Raw genomic sequence first — 24301 nt, 5'->3', positions numbered from 1 at the left:
CAACGTGCACCAAATTGAATTATTCCTATATTGCAAAAAGAAGGAAAAGACTAGGGTCTCGAACCCCGGTCGTCTGCGTGAAAGTCAAACGAACAACCCGTTAGACCACAGTAGAGATAAGTTAAAGATCGACTATACATCAATCAATGGGTAAGAGAGCCGTATCGTAATTCTGTTTAACAGTTTAACTAATTATTTTCGCTAGCAAGATCTCATTTGATTATTCAATCCAGCAGGCAAGTTTAAAGAAATATAATCTGATTGATTGAGGTAATGAGGGACTTAAAATTAGCCTATAGATAACGCATTTAACTTGTCGGCGAGGCGATTGAGCCGTATTGCAATCTGTCAATAAAGTTTCAAATCAATTAATCAATCAATGCCGTTAGAGAATCAGGATCTCTGCCATCGATACGTGCTGGCTTTTCACCTGAAGCGGCCGCGCGCATTTAGCCTGAGTCGCAAGTCTGGCTTGAGTTAACGAGACTGAATCCACCTTCGAGGAACAGGAAAATCCCGACTTCAAACATCGGGTTAACTGAAGCTGGATAATGACATCTTGATCGACTTAGTTGAACCACGTACGAGGAATGGGGCCCTGATGGCCTGGGGGCGTGTATCACTTCCGCAACGGATTTAGTCGGATTTCGGTTTCCGGGTTCGCCTGATTGGCCGCGACGGCCACGTGACACGCCGTGGCACGCCCCCGCGCCAGCGGCAGACTTCACTGCCGCTTTCCCACTTCAACGCCAGAGCAATATTGTCGCGCCATCTTCTGAGTGCAGACGCGCTGCTGTTTGTACAATGTTCGATGCAGAATAGAAGTAACTGAGTTACCATACAATATACAATGCAATGTACTAATATACAATACGGCTCACTTTTCCCACTTCAATGACAGAGCTGCTGTTTAATAATATTGTCGCGTTGTGGAAAGCAGGATGAGAGAGCGTAGATTTTATGCTATACTATTTTATTTCATACTTATCTTGTCTAGCACAGTCTCTAACAGTAACAGTAAGAAGCATTTTGGATAAAAGTATTCTGTACTTCTGTATGACAACAATGTATGCCTTTCAAATGATAAATGATTAAATGATACACACTGAAATCTACGCTCTCTCATCCTGCTTTCCACAACGCGACAATATTATTAAACAGCAGCTCTGTCATTGAAATGGGAAAAGTGATCCTATATTGTATATTAGTACATTGCATAGTATAGCGTATATTGTATGGTAACTCAAGTTACTTCTATTCTGCATCGAACATTGTACAAACAGCAGCGCGTCTGCACTCAGAAGATGGCGCGACAATATTGCTCTGACGTTGAAGTGGGAAAGCGGCAGTGAAGTCTGCCGCTGCCGCGGGGGCGTGCCACAGCGTGTCACGTGGCCGTCGCGGCCAATCAGGCGAACCCGGAAACCGAAATCCGACTAAATCCGTTGCGGAAGTGATACACGCGGCCTGGGGATAGAAGCTTCTTAGGCTTAGGGAATGCCCGCACCGTTAGCGTAGCTTAGCTTCATCACTGGAAGTGGGGCAGTCCTTTACCCTGAAGTTCCCTACAGTCCCCTACAGTCACGAAATACACTCCAAATACAACTCCAAAACGTTCCTGTAAACATGTTGTGACCTGTGTATTTACCACGTGGAGAAATAAAAAATAATTGAATTCGACATTTACGTTTTCTAAGCAAATATACTCTGAACAATCTTTTGCCGAACCACTCCTCTCTGGGCGCAGTGATTTCACGCAATGCAGTGACGCCAGTGTTTGTTTACATTTTCATTTCATTCAAAGGATCCGAACTGATTTACGTTTATGGATACCATGCCTTCAAATCCTCTTACCTTGACGATTAAAAGCCTCCATGTCACAACCCCAGTATGTCTAGGGGAAGGGGTGAATAACATAAAAGATGATTGTGTTGTAATTTGTGATAAATGAACCAAATGATAAATAAAGCAATGCCCACAACAAGTTTAGGTGAAAGAAAGTAATATATTGTGCCTTTTATATATACAAACAAAACAGACTAATAGACAATGACAATTGTGGATTTGATACACACAACCAATGGGAAAGGGGGGAGCTTGAATGATGCCAAAGGAATAAACTAAGTAAAACAAAACACAACTAACTCAGTAAGGAATATCTTGTCTACCTATACACAAACACAAAGGTCAAATAAAACCTACTGCTCACTACCTACACTACCTAACCAAACATATGTCCAAAACATACAATGAGTGGCATCACTCCTGACCCAGTGTGTCTAGAGTCTAGACAATACTATCACTACGTGTAGCACCAAATGTGTTGGGCCCCTTAACTGCTCCAATTCCCAACCCACACACACATACACTTGTACCAAGTTGGCTAATTATATCAGAGTCAAACATTTAACCAACAGCATAGAGACAAAAATAAGGGGGGGAAACAGGAAGTGCTACATGGGTTTTAAAACAAGAGGAGGGCTTCCGATTGGTCAACTGGTGATTTGCTTGATGGCTGGGATGACTGGCTGGTTTCCAATTAGTACCCTGATGAAGGACAGGAACCTGGATCAGAGTATAGCAGAGAGAGAGAGAGAGAGAGAGAGAGAGAGAGAGAGAGAGAGAGAGAGAGAGATACATACATACATACATACATACATACATACATACATACATACATACATACATACATACATACATACATACATACATACATACATACATACATACATACATACATACATACATACATACATACATACATACATACATACATACATACATCAGCCACATGCTGGAACGTAACACTCCACAATTTAGAAAACAGTATTCCCATGGCTGGTGTTGATATGCTGCTAGCTAACGAAAACCAACAAACGCATCTACTATACTTCCGGTCGGGGGGTTTCAAAATAAAAGACATCTAAAGCACCGGAAATACGTTTATTTTGTACATTATCTAACATTAACACTTTAATCGCCATGGGTTAAATTCATAATTTACCATCCCTCGCCAGCTCTATTTGTCTATGGAGAAGTTCCCCTTCTTTGCAGGGCTATAACTTTTTAAATTCTATTGCTAAACTGCCATTATTATGGCCCATTCAATGTCCTATATGTATTCTTCAGGGTGTAGCAACGTTAAACTTTTTCATTCACATATTCATACTAAAATATGGTCTAAAGTATAAGTGTTTTTATCGTTTTCTGCAGCTTTCTTCAGAACGTGATTTATAGCCCCAAATGCATTATATTGATGATCAAATACAGTTTGGTAGGAATCTGTGCGAGATAAAAAATGTCAACTGCACGTACTTCTAGAAGTTTCTACGCATCATCTGATGTTGACCGGAGTGGCGGGGGATCGTTTATAATTCTGTGGGCAGCGTTAGATGATTCATCCAGAGTGGGTCATATGTTCATCAGATCAGTTAGTATAGAAAACGTTAGAAAATAACGCTGAATCTTACCGTGGCTTCCTTGCGCCTCTGGCAGATGAGCGTGGAACAGATTTTTTTCTATTATGGGATGTAGAAATGCCCGATCCATTTCCAGGTTGTATAATAGTATATACGTCCAAATAACGTTGTTTATTGAGTTAGGGCGAGCGATCTATTATCCAGTGTTTCAAGATGGAGTCGCGGGAGCTATAGCGAGTGGCCGGACCAAATATGGATGAGTACTACCGGTTCAAAGGTTAATATCCGGTTGGCGATCTGCCGATCGCCCACCAGATGGCGCTCTTGAACCGCTAGAGAGTTGAGAGGAGATCACCAGTGTGTCTCAGGGCTCCGGAAAGGAAATATGATTTCGATGACAGATTTTTGAAATATTGACATCAAAGACGAGTTACGGCGTCTTCGGCAGAATGAGCATGGCTCGGAATGACGTCTTAACTCGTCCCCGGCGATCATAGTGTTAAAACGAACCTAAACTAACGTTACAACTAACCTAAAGTTAGTTTAGGTTCGTGTTAACGTTAGATAATGTACAAAATAAACGTATTTCCGGTGCTTTAGACGTCGCTCTTTTATTTTGAAACCCCCCGACCGGAAGTATAGTAGATGCTTCGTTATCTGCTTTAGTGTCCGGTTCTGTGTTTGTTGTTTTCGTTAGCTAGCAGCATATCAACACCAGCCATGGGAAAACTGTTTTCTAAATTGTGGAGGCTTTTAATCGTCAAGGTAAGAGGATTTGAAGGCATGGTATCCCATAAACTTCAATCGGTTCGGATCCTTTGAATGAAATGAAAATGTAAACAAACACTGGCGTCACGTTAGAAAGTAGCACTGCGTTGCGTGAAATCACTGCGCCCAGAGAGGAGTGGTTAGGCAAAAAATAGTTCCGAGTATATTTACTTAGAAAACGTAAATGTCGAATTCAATTATTTTTTATTTCTCCACGTGGTAAATACACAGGTCACAACATGTTTACAGGAACATTTTGGAGTTGTATTTGGAGTGTATTTCGTGACTGTAGGGGACTGTAGGGAACTTCAGGGTAAAGGACTGCCCCACTTCCAGTGATGAAGCTAAGCTACGCTAATGGTGCGGGCGTTCCCTAAGCCTAATGCATGCACAGAGACAAAAAAGGTACGTATCTTCTTGTCTGATTCAAGTTTCTGGACTAGATTGAAACCATGGCATTTGTTCTAAGGTAGGGTTGCTCATTTGTGTTGACATTCTGACATAAGTAAACACTTATGTAAGTCTAAAGTAAATATGTAACTAAATGTAAAAAAAATTATGTGTAGAGTGGTGCTGCTGTCTTTGCTGGCTGTTGGAAGACATCATGCAAGCGGTGAGAACCCTTTCTAGAACAACCTGATGGCATATGTGCAAGCCCAGATTAAGGATTCAGAGGCCCCTCTTTACAGACAAACTTAACGCCGCCCTTCGTAGCACGCTCGACATTGTCGCTCCCCTTAAGCCTAAAATTAAACGTGCTCCGCAAAAACAAACTCCCTGGTTTAGGGAGGAAACACGCTCCTTTAAAAAGGCTTGTCGCAAACTTGAACACAAATGGCGTTCGACCAAACTCGAAGTATTCCGCCTTGCCCGGAATGATAGTTTACGTAACTACAAAAAGGCACTCTCACTTGCCAAAACCTCATATTTTTCCAGGCTCATTAATGAAAACAAAAACCACTCAAACCATGCGTTCTCGGCTAAGGAATTCATTAAATTCTTTACCAAGAAAATTGACCTCATTAGAGATGAAATTGTTGCCTTACTCAACAATCAGAGTCCCTCCCAACCTCTGATGGGCCTTCCCCCTGACTTTGAATCCAGCCTACTCAATATCTTCAACACCTCCTTGTCTACTGGCGTGGTGCCCCTGGCCTTTAAATCAGCCGTCATTAAACCACTACTTAAAAAAACTAACCTCAGGCGGTCAGGTGGCGTAGCGGAGATTGTGCTCGTCACCAATGCAAGAGGCTGCGGTCTCAACTCCCGGAGAGTCAGCATTGCCTTGGCTCGGGCTGATCGCTATACTAACTCGTTTGGCTGAGTTAGGGGGAGGGGAGCCGTGGGTGGGTCCTGGACGTTGTGGACAGCGACCCCTACAGTTCAGTCGGGGCGCCTGCTCAGCAAGGGTAGGATCTGGAGAGAGGTAGTGCGACCTTCCACACGTTACACTCTCCCGGTGAGAATCTGCGTGGCCAGGATGGCTGCCGGCTGGCTGCACATGCGTTGGAGGTAAGCATGTGACAGTCTCCGGCCTCTCGGACCAACAGTAGGGGAAAGTTCGCAACAACCAGGAAGGGGGTTGGGAATTGGCAACGACTAACAGTGGGATGGGAGAAAAATCGGAAAAAGAAGGAAGGAAAAAAAATTAAAATAAAAAAAAATGAACCTCGACCCTCTAATCTTGAAAAATTACAGACCCATCTCCAAACTTCCGTTCCTATCCAAAGTGTTAGAACGGATCGTCGCAACGCAACTTACTGACCATTTATCAAACAATAATCTTAATGAATCTTTTAAATCTCGCTTTAGAGCCTTACACTCCACCGAAACGGCGGTTACCAAAGTCACAAATGACTTACTGCTCTCTCTTGACTCAAACCTCACTTCTGTGCTCTTATTGCTTGATCTCAGTGCAGCCTTTGACACTATCGATCACTCAATTCTTCTAGGTCGGCTTGAGAATCATGTTGGCATTCGGGGTCACGCACTTGCTTGGTTTAAATCTTATTTAACCGATAGAACACACTGTGTGGTCTATAATGATTTAACATCTGAGACCCTCCCAGTGCAATGTGGTGTCCCACAAGGCTCTGTCCTGGGCCCTTTGCTATTTTCGATTTACATGCTACCCCTCGGCAATATCATACGCAAATTTGGCATAAACTCATTTTACGCTGATGACACCCAATTATATATACCTATTAAGCCAAATGATTCCTCCCAATTACAAAACCTTGAGGCCTGCTTGCTTGCCGTCAAAAAGTGGATGTCACAAAACGTTCTACTCCTTAATGCAGATACAACTGAGATGTTAATTGTTGGCCCCCCAAACCACAGAGGCCTGTTTCAGGACATCTCCCTCAACTTTGATACTTGTCATGTATCCCAGAGCTCCACCATAAAACATGTTTTATTCCTCCCTCTCATTTAATGCACATATAAAAGAATTCACCAAAATTGCCTTCTTCCATCTTCGTAATATCGAAAAAATTCGCCCCATTTTAACTCTGGCTGATGCTGAAACCCTGATTCATGCTTTTGTCTCATCACGTCTGGACTACTGTAATGCACTTTTTTCAGGCCTACCTAATTCAAACATCAAAAATCTTCAACTCGTGCAAAATGCGGCTGCACGGATACTAACTAGAACTAGAAAATTTTATCACATCACACCAGTTTTGTCCGCCCTACACTGGCTTCCTACTCAAGCCCGATCTGACTTTAAAGTGCTACTCCTCACCTACAAAATTTGAAATGGGCTTGCACCGCTCTATCTATCCGATCTCATCTCCCGATACTCGCCTGCTTGTGCTCTGCGCTCACAAAATGCTGAGCTTCTATCGATTCCTATAGGGTTAAAAAAAAATCGGCCACAGAGCCTTTGTCTACCACGCTCCCTACCTGTGGAACAAATTACCTGCCGTCGTCAGGGGCGCCTGCTCTGTCGAAGCTTTTAAATCCCTGCTTAAGACCCATCTTTTCTCTCTCTCCTTCAACCTACCCTGATCTCACCTGGTCGGGGACTGACCTTTAGATTAATCTGTCTAGTTTAGTTAGGATGTCTATTTTCTCCCATATATGCTTTTCTGCAGCACTACAAACATGGGAATTCTCTAACCCCCCCCCCAACTCCCCCATCTCTCTGAGTGCTTGTCTCGTAGTACTGACCAAGGTGATGGATGTCTCGGGGTCTTGGCCAAGATTACAGTGACTGCTCTACGTGCACCATCGAGGCCATGGATCAGCTCCTTACCGTCTTCTGTCCGTGGTCTGTCAACATGGTTTGTGGTCTGTCAATGTGGTTTCATTGCTGGGTTAAGTACTTCTATTCACATAATATGCTTACTTCATTTATCTATTCTATTCACATATATGCTTACCACTTGTATCTATTGCTATGTCCGCCCACTACAATCACGCAAGCTGTCTAACGCCTGTCCCGGCTCCCTGTGAGTTGCTGTCCCAGAGTGTTGACCGGAGTGTCGGACGTCCTGTTATGAAGACCGGGAGGATGCGACCCTCTCTGCGTGCTCTCCTGTCTCCCTGTCTCCGGCTGTCTCGTAGTGATGACCGGAGTACTAGATGTCCCGCGATGATGTCGGGGAGGTTGCGACCCTCTCTACGCCGCCCCTGTGCCTCAAATAGATTCGCTATCAGCTCTATCTTTAACGTTTCAAAATGTTCAGTTGCCATCGCTATCAGCTCTATCTTTAATTTTTCAAAATGTTCAGTTGCTATTGCATGCACTCATCTTTGTTTCACTACACACATGAGTGCATGCTTACCAACTGTCAGTCTGCAACACTACTATCACCGGCATCTAAGAAGGGAGATCCCCCCTTGAATGGCCCTTCTAAGGTTTCTCACCTCCACACTGCCTGTGGTGCATTTTTTTTCCTATTGTTAGGTTTTAGTGAGTTTTTCCTTACCTTCGCGTGGGGTGTTTGCATTCATTCATTTATTTTGCTTTTATTTTAAATGTGTTGGACCTTATGGTGTTCTTGTTTTGTTCTTGACTTATTGTTATGTTTCTTGTTTAAAGAAGACGTGTCCGGCCCATGGGGACATTAACGTGTGTTGTTGGGCGTTACAAATAAATTTGATTTGATTTGATCTGGTGTATTTCAAACGGTCATGTTAGTAGGATTATAAATTACCTTTTATGTTATATCTTGAATTTAGGTTTTTGTGTAATTTAGCCCACCAGAATCAGTATGATATTATACACTATTGCTACCAGAGAAGAAAACAACAGATTCCATATGTGAAGTCAGATGAGCTATCAGAGAGGGAGAAAAAAGAAACAGAGAGACAAGTGGAAGGCTGCATCCAGAGGTTACAGGGAAAGGAAAAAGATGGCAAAGGCGATGCTGGACCTGACACCACCGTCCATGGAGAACACTCCACCAGTGCTGGCTGGTGTAGAAGTAGTCGAAGAGCAGCAGGAGAATACAGGGCAAGCTGTGGTGGATCCCCTACCTTTAAATGAGGATTTTAATCCATCAAACTAAAATTCTACTTAAATAAAAGTAGAGAAGTATTTGCTATTGAATGTACTTAAGTATCTAAAGTCCAGTTATACTGCTCTGACTAATGGTTATGTTAAAGTGGTCCAGTTATGCTGCTCTGACTAAAGGTTATGTTAAAGTGGTACATGGTCCAGTTATGTTGCTCTGATTAAAGGTTATGTTAACGTGGTACGTGGTCCAGTTATGCTGCTCTGATTACGTCCTCTTGAAGTTGACAGGCTTCAAATTTGAAAGTGTCGTATATTCTTAATGAATATCTAAGGTTTATTTGCAGCAAAAGGAGGTTGCTAACTGGAAGGAGGAAAGGAGAGCGATGGAAACATGGTCTTCTCCCCTGACTTAGTCAGTTAGAGAAATAAACGTGCAGTCCAGACAAAAGGAACTATATTTCAACTCAACTGATTTATTTGCCAAAGGGTCAAGGGTGGATAAGGCATCAGTTGCACACAGGAATTATTCAGCATAATACATGATTGTACAGAAGGTTTGATGATGTTAATCAAAATAGCCCAGAACACGGTGGCTTCCCTACATCAAGAAATTGTTGCACATAAAATAGCAGTCATGTTTATCAATGGAATAGAGAATAGTCTGAGCATTTCACATGAGTAAACCTGGTCAACAGATCGGAATCTGTACATGTTACTCTAACCAACAATAATGGGTCCATGATTTTACTCACATGAAACGGCACATTTCTCTGGTGGTGTGGTGGAGGCTAAGCCGGACCCCCCTGGGGACGGGTAGGTGGGCTGGCCTCCCAACTAACTGAACTCCTCTGATACTTATAGGTTTGAATGACCTCACTTATTTTTAAACTGGTTCAACCAATCACAAGTCTCGGTCTTCTTGTTGGGGCTGCATCTGCCCCAACATGTCCTTGTCCTCGTGTGGGGGTTGGTGTCGATGGCCCCCTCCTTTGGGCTGTGGCTTCTCATGTTTGGACAGAGGGCTGTGTCTCCTCTGAATGCATCAACATTCCTTCATGTACCATTTTGATTTTCCAATCTATATGGTTTGTGTAATGACCTATAGATCTCTCATATCATCCCAGTACAGTCATTGCCTCTAGGCTGATACCAGACATCATATAGGAGACCACACCAACCTTTATTCACCAGATAATATAACTGTGATAAATATACCAGGATTTATAACAAGAGTGTAATAACACTATTACTTTCATACTCGGGTGACATTCTAAATGGTATTCTTCTTTGTAAGTTACCTTCTACATTGATATGGTTAATGTAATAAGTAATACCAGATTTCCTATATAAAGTATACTGACTTAATAGTTCCTTGAATGTGTCTGCTAGTTATCTGCTAGACCGGCTGTTCCTCTGCTAGTTAGAGTGAGCCACTGTTTCCTGTGGGGTGTGACTTCCCCTGCAGCCTTTTATGACCGGCAACTGTTGTTCTCTAATCCCGTCTTACCCTGAGCGGGGGTTTGTTTGGAATGTCTTATCTAACACCAATAATCACTTTTGGCTAAGCCCTGTTTTTACATTATGGATTCTCTAATTATTCACACATATTAGTTATGAAATTCAATGTCAAATATCACCACATTCCTCACTTTGGCAATTACTATTGTCATAAACAGTACATTTGACTTGATTTTCTATACATACTAACCATACAACATAATAACAAAAATCATAATTTTTTCAAATTGTTCTCAATTTTTTTTTTCTCAACAATTCTTTCTTTCATTATTCGTTGGTACATATCATCAATGAGTTTTTGCTACTCAGGGCAGAGGCCCACTTTTTAAACAACTATTTTTGGGTTTGTTGAAAACAATTAAAAAAAATTGAATCTACAAATTACACATTAAAATATAATAAATCACATTTAAAACCCAATTTCCTTAATTTATATGAAAGTTTGTTCCCACACTCCTTTACATGATCTGGTTTGAGAGAAAACATACATTAGTTATCACAATATTTTCACTTTACATTCATTTTTTCTTCTCCTGTTAATTATTTTCTTTTCTAAGACAGCACAATCACATCTGCATAATTCATCAATTGGTCTTCTCATCTAGTTTCAAGTTTCTTTAATATTTGTCATACAGAAGTACAGAATACTTTTATACAAAATGCTTCTTATTGTTTCGCTCCAGAGACTGTGCAAGACAAGATAAGTATGAAATAAAATAACATAGTAAAATTAGAAGTAAAAAATGAGGTCACAGTGTTCAGTTTAGACATATGTACAATGTTCGATGCAGAATAGACGTAGTTACCATACAATATACAATACTGTGCAGTGTACTAATATACAATACTATATAGTGCAAGGCAGAAATGGGACGAGGTGCAATTTAGGTACAATTCACAGTAGGTGTACGAGTTGTAGTGCAAATCCTTTATCAATAAATATAAAGTGTAAAGTGTGTTTGTGTGATCTAAAGTGTGGAGAGTGGGTGCTGCAGTGTGTTGTTTGTTTGAGTGAGTGTGTGCGTGTGGGTGTGTGTGCTGTGTGCATTTGATGGTTGTTGCATAGTGTTTATTGTTCGTTTAGCAGCCTGATGGCCTGGGGATAGAAGCTTCTTCTGAGTCTTTCTGTGCTCGCCTTAAGACTCCGGTATCGCTTGCCTGACCGCAGCAGTTCAAAGAGGCAGTTGTTCGGGTGGCTCGAGTCCTTAATAATTCTCTTAGCCTTCCCCTTGCACCGCTTGTTGTAAATGTTCTGGAGGGTGGGAAGCCCCCCTCCAATTGTGCGTTCGGCTGAACGTGTCACTCTTTGTAGTCTGCTACGGTCTTGTGCAGTGCTATTCCCAAACCAGGAGGTGATGTTGCCGGTCAGGATGCTCTCTATTGTACATGAGTAGAAGTTCCTAAGGATCTTCTGACTGACTTGGAACTTCCTTAGGCACCTGAGGAAGTAGAGGCGTTGTCGTGCCTTCTTCACAACACTGTCAATGTGTGTGGTCCATGTCAAGTCCTCGGATATGTGGGCTCCGAGGTACTTGAAACTGTTCACTCTCTCAACCGGTGCCCCGTCGATGCTGAGGGGGCTGTAGTCCTTGACCCCCGACCTCCTGAAGTCCACAATCATCTCTTTTGTTTTGCTGACGTTCAGGGAGAGGCAGTTCTCCTGACACCACTGTGACAGGTTCTCTACCTCTTCCAGGTAGGCCCTTTCGTCGTTGGCAGAGATCAGGCCCACCACTACTGTGTCATCAGCAAATTTGATGATGGTGTTGTTGTTCCGCTGTGCTACGCAGTCATGTGTGTACAGGGAGTAGACCATTTAATGGTCATATAACCTTACCTCCTCGTCGTCACAGCTCCAGTCGGGCAGGGAAGGTGGACAAACACCCAAGGAGAAAAAAATTTCACTACCTCCTCACTCTGACCATAATCGATGTGTATGTTCTTACCCTGCGTTGTTTTAATCTATCCGCCCTCTGTCTGCGCCTCCTATCAAATCACATGTGCACAAACAGAGACCATCAGTAGCTATTGTTCAGTTACCCCCCGTTCTCCACACCAATCAAATTTCACATTCCACAGAGGCCCTTGCTCACCTTTTCCGCACAGTTCCAGACCGGCCTTGCCTCCCCCTTCCCCCCATGCTAGTCAGCCTCAGCCATAGCAATTGTTGTAGGCCTGTGATCCCGTCATATTTTGACCTATGACTGTCCTTCCTCGGATTTACAGACGGCTCTCTCAGTCTGGACGCACCCCAAACCTGCGCCTGTTTTCACAAATCAACCTGGCCCCTGTTCTTGGGGTTATGATGAAGGAGGGGCTAGCGCCCACAAGCGACCTCTTTCCACAATCTAATAATTTCCCACAGGAAATAACTGAACAGGTTCACTCCACTGTGTCGTAATCTAAATGGAATATATTCATACTCAACAGTTTTGACTCCTGTACATGTGTCGTCCGGCATTCCCCCCTCGACTGAACTGTGAAGGAAAAAAAACACAAAGCAAATCCATTTACACAATATGTCAACATATTTTTAAGAGAAGCCATCGATAATTCATATGCAAATGTGATGGAACCACTTAGCCTTCGTTCATCCTGTCCCAACGTTCTTACTCCTGTCACCAGTTCTCTCCCCTCTCACCCAGACCATGAAAAGCAGTTGAGAAATAAAAGCACAAGACAAATAATCAACAAAATATCTCAATAAACACATCCTCCAACCACATGTTTTGCATCTCCACATGTGAAATCACCATTCATACTTAAAACAGCAAAGCAATAAAAAGAACAAGCACCAAACATTAAAATTAAAGGCTCTTTAGAAAGGAAAGAAAAACCAAAATAAACCAAACACATCCTCCTATTACACACGTGGCAGACCACTTGTGAACGCTTCATGCATACCGAGAAAATATTAAAGGAAATAAAAAGAACAAACATTCAAACATCACATGCACTCATCCTCTTCACCCCTGGTGCACCACATGCACTCGTTTCACACTCATCATCATCACACAACTGTTCCATTCAAACATGTCCTTGTGACTTGACAGCTCCACAGGCTCCATACAAACACATTCAGTCCAGAAAAGTACAGATTAAAAAATAGAAAATAAACCTAAAAATCTAAATCCAATCGCTCATCCACACACAACAGTGGCTGTTAACTTCTAAGACATTCAAAAGAAATTAATTCAAATGAAAATAATGTTAAAATTAAAATACCGCCTTGTCACCCAACCAAATTATATGATACAACATAAACCCCTTCCATCCAATATCTCAGTCATACAACACATTCAATCCTGAAAATTAGAGTTCTCAGAAAGGAAAGAAAAACAAAAATTAGTCAAACTTCAATTTCATTCATACGCATTCAGAGCTCCCAGGCAACTATAACTAGATATGGCTTATATTAAAAGTGGTCAGTTGGCTCACCACGAGATCTAACATCCAGTAGTGAGCTTGGCATGCTTAGTTCTAGGCTTTAACCAGATCCTTTCATCCACTAAAAAAGAAAAAGGAAATCAAAAACCTTTCATTCAACATAAATCTCTCAAACACAACAAAATCAACAAACCACTCCCAATCATTCACAGCCACTCTGATCATTCCAACCACCATCTCTTCCAACATATAACACACATCTCACAAACAAATACTTTCAACTCTCTCCCTCACTTGTTAATCAACCACAGACAAGGACACTGGTTAGTTTCCCCTCCTTCCTCACTCAGCTTGCCCTGCTCTCAACCTCAGCCTAATCCAATATACTCCACTTAGACTCCTACAGTCTCCTTACTGTATACCTACTCTCAGAAGAAAACTAGAATCTCCTTCTCAACTTAAAACATATCAATGCCTTCTAGTGCACCGACAGCTTCAAATTATTCCCTCATCAACCAGCTATCATTCAAAAGTCATAATCCAATTGAATGATTATCTCATTGATTTCCTCACTCACTCACCAAGCTGCTTTCTGTATTAGCCCCCCTTTCTCCACCTCCTGTCCCCCTCATGCTGTCCTGAATTAGCACCTTATCTTCCTGTCACACCTCTCTGTGCCCTGTCGTAAAAAATACCTCCATCTGTTACCACACTCTGACCCTTCCCTCCTATCTTCACCAGCGACCTCTACTTCCCCCATTCTCTGCTCCGTTTTCCTGTCGTAAAACAGCCACTGTAAACAACAGTTGCCCCGCTTGACCCCCCTTGGGCATATAACGTTATCAACTTCCTGCTGTAAAGATATTCTAGGTCCCTCTTGTGAGTGTAACAGCGACCATAAACAACAGGTTTTAGCATCCCCTGTGGCTTCCCGTGACCTGAGCCCACATTCTCTATTTAGACCTTATTGGCCCTTATCATTTCCTGCAAAGCAATCATGGGTTAATTCACACCTTTCATCCCCCAGAGGCAGCTGTCCCCCTGGAGTCTAAAAGTAACACACTTGCCTGTCTCTAACAGCCAAACACAGAAAAATTACAGACTAAACAGTAAATCATTTACAACAACTGCAAAAACACAATCATACAGTCATCAAAACAGCATATAAACAAGTCCCCATCATTAAATTATCCTATTGTGACTCAAGGACTTGCAATCAATCTTAATATAAAACAACAGCCTATGTAAACCAATGGCATTAAAGATTTAACAACCTAAAACAAACACAAACACCACATATTTTCTCTACACACGTGAACAACCTAAACAGATTTCAACATAGCAATGCAACAAAATATACGCTAACAAGCCTACATCATTAAATTATCACCCCCATGATCTAAAGACTTGCAGCAACCATTAACATAAACATCATCCTATTTAAGTCAACAATGTTATTAAAGATTTTAACAAAGTACACAAGCATAAACAGACTCTCAAAATAATTGTACTCTAGACAGATATAAATCACATCTCTACACAACAACATAATATAAGCATCTATCTATCTAGGTCGTCCTCGGACGGGCCCTCCATCGGTGCTTCCAGTCATCCCGATCCTCCATGCATCTGGCTAGCATCACTCATGTAGTAAAACATCATTAGTGGTTAGTTCCCATATGCTAAGACTCAAAAAACTGTAAACCGGACGTTCTGGGAACGTTAACTCGGCACATATGTGACATATGATTCTAATGTAGATGTATCAATTGAATACAATGCAAGCAATATGTAATTTCCAGTGTAGAGCATTTTACCAAATTCAGCCCATTGCTACTCCCAAACTACTGTCTATCTGTATATCATGTATGTCATAAATGTTATGATGAATTGAAAATGGGGGACCCTATCTCTGGTCTGCATCCCCTTAACAATTGTATGTATTGAGCTGTACTGTTTTCAATCAATCAATCAAACCCCCCTTGGTAAAGAATACACACTTGTGTCTAATGTGTATAGGTATGTTCCCATTAAATACAATAACCCAGACCAGCCAGTTTGTGAATGCTAGCTTATCATAGGCAATGTATCCATTCTTTACTGATTCACTCACTGCATTGTGTGCAGTCTAAGTAAACCCTTATTGACTTCCTCCCCATTTGTTTACTATCCCCCTTAATCTAAGCACCATACATGTTACATCACTTCTACTGCTTGCACAAAAATACAATGTACAACATACAAACATATAGCACAAAGCTAAATATAAACTCTCCCGTTTTCCCTCGAGCGAATTAAATGAAAAACAGCGATCCGCGTTGTAACGCGCATGTGCAGTAGCGCAAACAGCGCACACAGCAAAACGATGTATCGCGACAAAGTACAACTATCACTACAAAACACTCCGCTTCTGTCCTATTATAATGCAACGACATCCACCGCGCTCTCCAACACTTCCTAACCATCACTTTCAAAACTCTAATCATAACACATGTCGCCCGCAAACTCACAAAACAGCCGCATGCAAGCTAACAGCCTAGCCAGCCTGTAGCCAACCTAATGTGATGTTCCACACTCCAAGATCCGCCCGTTATGTGGTGTCCCCACACGCTTCCGGGATCCGCACATTTCATTCAGTCCGCTCGGTACCAATCTAACTCTAAACAACTTACACATGTTTAAATCTAATCTATTTTAAAAGAACAAACTATCGTAAAAGAATTTTAAACATTCTAATATACCAACGCCGTTACACAGATCAACACAAATCTTAAACCAATTCTCCTACCCTTTCTCCGCCCGGCTCAATAGCCAGGATGTCCAAAAACTCCTCTCCACATTATGACGTCATCAACCTGCGACTGCTTCCCCATAACAACATGGTCGTACACAATTATTACCGCATTAAATATTACCATTAATACGGCCACAATCACATCAACATACCACTCGACTCGCTTCTTAACAACAATTGCTCCCACAGTGTTTAGTCAAATCTCTCACATCGCCGCCTTAACGTCTATAGATTACCGTGGTTCCTCCACAGCTAAGCTAGTTAGCCCCAACTTCCAATATGATTCACAGACTCGTATCGTTCCGATCCACGCCTAACAACATAACAACCCTGCCAAGCTTGCTATTGATCACATATATTTACACATTACATTAAACAGACAAACCAACGAGGCTTCGGTACAAGGTACGAGGCTTCGATTACATGGCGCAACATTTATAACCATCAAGATTCCTGTGTAAGCCGACTTTTCATCTAAAATATTGTCACCGAACATCCTCTAGTGTCCACAAGTCTAACGCTTTGACCCTTTCAACCTCCTTCCAGTTAAGAGTACCCTCCTCCCGTTCGGATGCACTCCTTCCCCTACTCAGATGCACCTCTCCCCGTAAGGTTTAGGTAGTCCGCTACGACGGAACAACCAGCTCCTTTCTTAGGGCTGCCTTGTCCGACGCCGGCCCCTCTCCCCCAACAGAGATGCAGGTCTCCACTTCCGGCGGTAAGGTCTCCTCTCATGAACGGAAGAAGTCTCCTTATTTTACCTTCAGGTGCAGTTTAAGGCTGGGTCCCTTTCCAATCTTAGGAGTGACAATCCAGATTCTGAATTGACACCCCTTACCCTTCTGCTTCCCAGTGGTTCTTTTCAAACCTGCTGATCACAGAAGCACAACTCACCTACTAACGCATTCGGTTTCGGCTTATTGTGGCCTGACTGTACATTGAGCCAGACGCATTTATGCCAATAGGGTCATAATGCTCTCTGACCGGCCGGTGATGCAGTCGATAGAGATCTCATAGTCCGTCATCAAGTCAGGACCCCAAGCAGCTAATTGTCCGTAGTACCTATCAGCCACTCAGTTTTGAAACCTACGGTCTGATCCCCATCCCACTTGCTATGGGTATGGAAACTTTGACCGTTTTCACCAGCCTGGCCTGTTCACAGCAGGTGCGGTGCCCCCTCCGGTGCACTGCCCCACTTCTAGGTGTGGACCGTCGTCCACGTACCACCCAGTGCCCACACTTACTTACGTGCGACGTTTCCTGGGCCGACGGAAACACAGTAAGATGTTGATCATCTTGCCAGACACGAGGGCCTTCAGTATCTCCTCAGCGACTATAGAAAGTATTTAACGTGCCCAGGGAATCTTCCGATTCCACCACCGCCTGCTTGGGGCTAGAGGTTCGGAGTGCCTACCTCCTCCCTAACCCCATATTTTCCTAATCTACCGCGTCATACACAGTCCTCTGAGCGGCGAACCCAGTCATATATTTAATAATAAAATTTCGTCCCACTAACAGGGTATAGACGCGGTACACACTTTTTACACATTTACACACTCATCACACTTTTTACCTAACCCTACAATCTTCTCTTTAAGATGTCTGACTACCCTGCATTGTCCATCACTGTCCAGCCACCTCACAGTCCCACTTCCTGCATTTCTGTAACTATAATCCACGTTCTACCGCCCCTCGCCGTGTACCCTCAAGTATTTTACCTAAACTATCTTATGTGCTTTGGATCACCTTAAGCTATTACGTTCACCAGACAGTCATACAATTCGTATATTTTCCCTCACTCAGGTCTGCTCAATCCAACGCAGCCTCCTAACTAGAGATTTCTCATCACTCTTTTCCAAAAGGTGCCCCTAACCATCAGCCCTAGCCAGTCCCTAAAATATGACTAATAACTACTCGTCGGGCCGCCGCTTTTATATAACCAACAAACAATTTAAAAGTTCCATCCTCCTGCTCACAATGGCATGGCACAAATACGCTGCTCGTATTTACTGCAATAAAAACCCCAAGCAAGCAGGTCGACAGTCTAAATCTAACATCACTCCACCATTCCTGTACGCAAAGAATACATTCACCCTGGGCCCTACTGTGGCTACACAACCAATTTTCTTATTCACCCCTCGTTCCTTCATCCAGACAGCCACCACTCTGCACTGCAAATCCCCAAACCCTGGCTCTTTTTTTTTTACTGCTTGCTCATATATGAACAAATCAGAACGGGTCTTAAAACGGCACCATTTTGTCGTATATTCTTAATGAATATCTAAGGTTTATTTGCAGCAAAAGGAGGTTGCTAACTGGAAGGAGGAAAGGAGAGCGATGGAAACATGGTCTTCTCCCCTGACTTAGTCAGATAGAGAAATAAATGTGCAGTCCAGACAAAAGGAACTATATTTCAACTCAACTGATTTATTTGCCAAAGGGTCAAGGGTGGATAAGGCATCAGTTGCACACAGGAATTATTCAGCATAATACATGATTGTACAGAAGGTTTGATGAGGTTAATCAAAATAGCCCAAAACACGGTGGCTTCCCTACATCAAGACATTGTTGCACATAAAATAGCAGTCATGTTTATCAATGGAATAGAGAATAGTCTGAGCATTTCACATGAGTAAACCTGGTCAACAGATCGGAATCTGTACATGTTACTCTAACCAACAATAATGGGTCCATGATTTTACTCACATGAAACGGCACATTTCTCTGGTGGTGTGGTGGAGGCTTAGCCGGACCCCCCCTGGGGACGGGTAGGTGGGCTGGCCTCCCAACTAACTGAACTCCTCTGATACTTATAGGTTTGAATGACCTCACTTATTTTTAAACTGGTTCAACCAATCACAAGTCTCGGTCTTCTTGTTGGGGCTGCATCTGCCCCAACATGTCCTTGTCCTCGTGTGGGGGTTGGTGTCGATGGCCCCCTCCTTTGGGCTGTGGCTTCTCATGTTTGGACAGAGGGCTGTGTCTCCTCTGAATGCATCAACATTCCTTCATGTACCATTTTGATTTTCCAATCTATATGGTTTGTGTAATGACCTATAGATCTCTCATATCATCCCAGTACAGTCATTGCCTCCAGGCTGATACCAGACATCATATAGGAGACCACACCAACCTTTATTCACCAGATAATATAACTGTGATAAATATACCAGGATTTATAACAAGAGTGTAATAACACTATTACTTTCATACTCGGGTGACATTCTAAATGGTATTCTTCTTTGTAAGTTACCTTCTACATTGATATGGTTAATGTAATAAGTAATACCAGATTTCCTATATAAAGTATACTGACTTAATAGTTCCTTGAATGTGTCTGCTAGTTATCTGCTAGACCGGCTGTTCCTCTGCTAGTTAGAGTGAGCCACTGTTTCCTGTGGGGTGTGACTTCCCCTGCGGCCTTTTATGACCGGCAACTGTTCTCTAATCCCGTTTTACCCTGAGCGGGGGTTTGTTTGGAATGTCTTATCTAACAACAATAATCACTTTTGGCTAAGCCCTGTTTTTACATTATGGATTCTCTAATTATTCACACATATTAGTTATGAAATTCAATGTCAAATATCACCACAAAAGTATATAATCTTCATACATTCTTGCCATGTTTTCTATTCAAAATATTTTTCTTCAAAGTAACTAGTAACTGATGGGTTCAGATAAATGAGGTGGATTTTTCAGTGGATTGCACTGTGCAACATCTACATTATAATCTGATCAAAGTTTGTTTCGTGTTTGATATATTTTGTGGAATTTTTACCTAAATGTTCAAAATAGCAGTTTTGCTCATCAAAGATGTCTTTTGTTTTTTGGTGTGCTTCGTATTCTAGGTTTTCAGGTACATGGTTTGTTTTAACACAAAAAATGCACTGCCTTTTCACTGCTTTTTCATGCCATTGATTTGTTAAAACATGATTTGTGTAGTGTTGAATATTTCAATTTCTCTCTCACATCTGGGATTGAGTCACTATCACAGTAAATTTCGCAGAGTACATTTTACTCAAACTGAGTAAAGTTTTACTCACTTGGGCTCAAATGGACTCAGTTTGAGTACAATTTACTCTGCGAAATGTACCTACTCATAAACATGTAGCTACATTTTAAATGCCTGCAGTTTACCATGAGGTAATATACAGTACAAGACACTGATACAACTGTGTTGTAGTTGTTTAGCATTGATTTCATCCATACAACTATGTTGGTGTTTATTGTTTATTGACTCCATAGAACTGTGTTGGTGTTTCGTTTTTATTCCATACATACAATCTTGTAAGGCTGTCCCTGGAGCCTGTTTTTGGGATTCGAACTTCGTCAGGGTTTTTCAAACGGATGTTCGAACCTTCGTTTTTAAATAAAAAAAGCAAATAATTTTTTTTTTGTTTTTAATATTTTTTATAAAACAAGATTTTTATATATTCAAACTAAATCCTCAATTTGAATAAAGTGATTAATCTGATTAAATGAGTTTTTTCTTTTATTAAATCAACTTTCCAGCCCCAGACCCAGCCCAGGGAGAAGCCCCAGCCCAACTAAATCAATTAAATCAACTTTCTAATGAATATAACATCAGTTTCTTTAAATACTATAATATTAGTGTAGCCTAATCTGTATCTGCAACTGTGAAGAAAAAACCCATTGGCTTAAACAGAATGAATAGAAAAAAATATTTTAAAAAGAAATAATAAAAAAATAAAAAAAATTTATAAAAAAAATCGAATATTGATTTAGAATTCTAATGCCAACGTAACAAACAAAGGTTGAACATTTGGGCTCAGCCCTAGTGGACACTCACTTTAACACGGCAAAACGGTAGACAAGGCATCTTGGTTGAGAAATGCAGGCTTCAATCTATATGTTGTTTAGTCGAGCTGTTCAGTCCTGTTCCAAAATACGCAATGATATTGAGATACCAGTTAGTTTTATGCTTCAAAACTGAAGATTCCATTGAGGCATTCTGTTATGACATCATGACATTCCGTTATAGCATTCTATTATGACATCATTATGACATCATGACATTCTGTTCTGACATTCTGTTATGACATTTTTCTTTTATTAAAGGATAAAAACTAAGGATTTGTATAGTCGACTTTGATTGGCCAAACTAAAAAAATATTTAATAAAAAAAAAGCATTCCATTGCAAAATAATTACACACTTTTTTTTGACGTTTTTATTAAATTATTATTATTATTTTTTTATTATTATTCCAGTTGGGCTCTGGGGGGGTGCTTAATGTCTGATTTAACCTAAATCAGACATAATCAGACACTAAGCACACACCCCACAGCCCACATGGAATGAGACAAAAAAAAATATATATATATATAAACGTTTATTTTTTATTTACATATTTTTAATTAAAAAAAATATAATTATGTGTCTATTTATTCTGTTTAAACCAATGGGATTTTTCTTCACAGTTGCAGATAAAGATTGGGCTACACTAATATTATAGTATTAAAACTGATGAGTTATATTCAAAAGTTGATTTCAAAGTTGAAAAGTTTAAAGTTGATTTAATAAAAGAAAAAGACATTTAATGAGATTAATCACTTTATTCAAATTGAGGATGTAGTTTGAGGATATCTATAAAAAAATAAATATTACATTTTTTAAATTTTTTTGTAAAGTAGCCTACTCACACCCAGCAAGCTTTTTATTTGCATTCTAGGGCTGAGCCCAAACGTTCGAACATTCGAACCTTCGTTCGTTACGTTGGCATTCAAATTCTAAATCAACATTCAAATGTTTTATTTTTAATAAAAAATTTAAAGTTTTATTTTATTTATATATATCTTTTATGTGTCTATTCATTCTGTTTAAACCAATGGGGTTTTTCTTCACAGTTGCAGATAAAGATTAGGCTACACTAATATTATAGTATTAAAAACTGATGAGTTATATTCAAAAGTTGATTGAAAAGTTGAAAAGTTAAAAGTTGATTTAATAAAAAAAAATACATTTAATGAGATTAATCACTTTATTCAAATTGAGGATTTAGTTTGAGGATATTTATTAAAAAAAAAAGTTCTTATTATTTTGAAATTTTTTAATGATTCTTTTTTTTAAACTAAGTTTTGCACGTCCGTTCGCAAAACCCTGATGAAGTTCGAATCCCAAAAACAGGCTTCGGGGACAGCCGCATTCACATGATTGATATAATTTAGCTTGTTGCTTGAACATAATGGTATCACAATTGCCTTAGTTAGAAAGCCATAAAGGCACATGAAAGAGCTCCCGGTCGGAGAATATCAAGAAAGGGAAGTAAAATAATTCAAAGCAAAATAAAAAGTGACAATTCAAGGATATAAGAGAGGAGGAGGGTTGAACACGAGAAAAGGCGAGAGAAAAGCGACCCCAGAAGGAGTACAAATGATGGCGCTGGAGATGATTCAGACTAGCATGACGCAGTGGGCAGCTAGCATACAGGCTAATATCCAAGCTGACATCCTGCAGATTACCCAGGACATGCGGGCTAGCACACGGGCTAACAAGCTAGCTAACCAAGCTTTCCAAGCTAACATATGGGCTATCCAAGCTAGCACGCAGGCCTGGCTGGAGAAGGAGCTGCAAGCTAACATGGAAGTTAACATTATGAATATGAAGCAGCAAGTGATACGAGCTGATGTGGCGTTGGACCGTGGCGAGGCCTGGCTGGAGAAGGAGCTGCAAGCTAACATGGAAGTTAACACGATGAATACGAAACAGCAAGGGATACAAGCTGATGTGGTGTTGGACCGCAGCGAGGCCTGGCTGGAGAGGGAGCTGCAAGCTAACATGGAAGTCAACACGAGGAATACGACGCAGCGGGGGATACAAGCTAACGTGGTGTTGGACCGCAACAAGGCCCGGCTGGAGAAGGAGCTGCAAGCTAACATGGAAGTCAACACGAGGAATACGACGCAGTGGGGGATACGAGCTAACGTGGTGTTGGACCGCAGCAAGGCCTGGCTGGAGAAGGAGCTGCAAGCTAACATGGAAGTCAACATGAGGAATACGACGCAGCGGGGGATACGAGCTAACGTGGTGTTGGACCGCAGCGAGACCTGGCTGGAGAAGGAGCTGTAAGCTAACATGGAAGTCAACACGAGGAATACGACGCAGCAGGGGATACAAGCTAACATGGTGTTGGACCGTGGCGGGACCTGACTGGAGAGGGAGCTGCAAGCTAACATGGAAGTTAACATGAGGAATATGACGCAGCAAGTGATACAAGCTGGTTCAGGAGAGGTGAAACGGACGGCCCCCAGGGGAGGGACGGGGAGGCGCTGGATACAACCGGACCAACCAGGACTCGGGCACCGGGGTCGGCCGGACCGTCCGCACACGAGATGCAGGCTCGGAGGTCGCCCGGGCCGGCCAAGATGCGAACACGGAGGCCACACACACCAACCGAGATCCGAGCACCGAGACCAACCGGACCAGCCAGAACTTGAATAACGAGGTTTCACACACGAAGCAGGACTCGAGCACTGAGGTCATACACACCGACCAAGATTCAATACCATATGCATGTAATGTGATAGTGAATGGAGGTTATGATTCGAGACACACTACAGACAACACACAGACCACTGGGAATACAGACAGGGTAAACACATTAGATGGGGAAATTGGGACTTGATTCGGGATCGGGACATAATACAAATAACACGTACTAGACTAAACTGTAGAAACTAACACACATGACGCACAACTAAGCATATTATTTGATAGTGAATGGAGGTTATGGTTTGAGACACAATGCAGATAACACACAGACCGCTGGGAATACAGACAAGGTAACGCATTAGTTGGGGAGGTTGGGACTTGATTTGGGACATATAGTACAAATAACACGTACTAGACTAAACTGTAGACACTAGCACACAGGACACACAAATAGGATGACAGGGAACATGGGGAATCACATTCGGAGACCGGACCGGGAGCT

The sequence above is a fragment of the Notolepis coatsorum genome (genome assembly GCF_963971535.1).
Source record: "Notolepis coatsorum genome assembly, chromosome: 13".
Lineage (NCBI taxonomy): Eukaryota > Metazoa > Chordata > Actinopteri > Aulopiformes > Paralepididae > Notolepis > Notolepis coatsorum.
This window is presented reverse-complemented; position numbering follows the sequence as displayed.